The following is a 1,500-nucleotide window of genomic DNA, read 5'->3' on the forward strand; positions in this document are numbered from 1 at the left end:
AAAACTTCAGTCTTTTTTCTCTATTTTCCCTCTTATGCACCATATCAAAGTTGCTGTCAGTTCATGCAATTAGCCGTCCTGGTGGTTGGGAATTGAGCTGTGATTCCCCAAGGCCAGCAGTTTGCCAAACTCTCTGAGGGAGACAGACTCTGAAACAGCTCCATCGTGTCCAAAGGATCACTATGAGTTGACATTGACCCGATGCAGTGAGTAATTGGTTTTTGGTTTAATCAGTCAAGGCGAGAATTTTCTTTGCTTGATCATTAGATATCTTTTCCACAAAATCTGCACTCCTTTTCTCTCAAAAATATATATTTCACTAATTAGTAGCCATGATATTATGCTAGAATGCAGAAAGACTCTGGAAATCTATGAGTTCTTCTGAAGGTGGAATTGAACAAGTGGACCTGACATGTTGGGTACACAACACCTGGACATAGAGGAATTTGTGGCTATCATAAAAATGAGGGAATAGGATGTAAGCCATGTTAGCTAAATAGATCAGAACGGTGTTCCTCAGCTGAAGGCTGAGTCCCATTTGGGGATATAATTACTGCTGCTGGCAGTAATTATACCAGTTTTTGTCTGCATCATAACTACCATCACTTCCTAAGTTTTAATGCTCCCTACATACCAGGCACTTTGCAAAATATCTACAAGTACTGTCTCTCAACTTCATTATCTGCATAAATTATTGGGATCATTGTTTTTATATTTATATGTGACATACTGGAAAGCCAAGGAGATGAAGACAACTCAAATTATTCTTGGTCTCCATTTCCACTCTCGACTCTGCAGCCATTTACTGATGCGCTCTCACTTGCTTTGCAATTTCTGTAGAGCAAGGTGCTAAGTCCTTATTGAACCCAGGTACCTCAAGTGCAAGTGAAAACTGGGCATTGAAAGAGGGTGATTAAAGAACTGGCTTATTTGAAATGTTTGATAGTGACGTCATGAGCTACACCAATGGGCTCATGGTAGGATTGGGCAGTGTTTTGTTCTGTCATACAAAAAGTTGCTATGTGTTGGAGTTGACAGCAAGACAGGTAACAACAGAAAGCACTCATTATGTGATAAATACAAAGGGGTACCCCAAAATGCCAGAATTATACTGGGTGGTGCGGAGTTTTTGTAGTACACATTTTTTCTAGCTAGGCAAGCAGGCATTAAGGAGCCAGCTTTGAGTCGGTTCACCTAGTGGCGTCACCTGGGAAGCTTCTCTGAGGTCACAGTGAATTTTTTCTTAAAAACAGCTTTGCTTGAACCTCGTTTTTTGTTGTTGGTTTTTTGTGATGGTGGATTTAAGAGGACAACATATGGCTGTGAACTTTTGTTTCCTGCTCAGGAAAAATGCCACAGACACTGTTGTGATGTTGAACATAGCTTACAAGGACAGCACTATGGGAAAAACTCAAGTTGTGTTACTCTGGGTACTTTAGAGAAACAAATCCACAGAAACTCATGTATAAGAGAGAGTTTTATATAAAGGTTAAGTGTGCA

Source organism: Echinops telfairi, unplaced genomic scaffold, assembly GCF_000313985.2.
Source record: "Echinops telfairi isolate 266 unplaced genomic scaffold, ASM31398v2 ScPeMD7_7420;HRSCAF=8458, whole genome shotgun sequence".
Classification (NCBI taxonomy): Eukaryota; Metazoa; Chordata; class Mammalia; order Afrosoricida; family Tenrecidae; genus Echinops; species Echinops telfairi.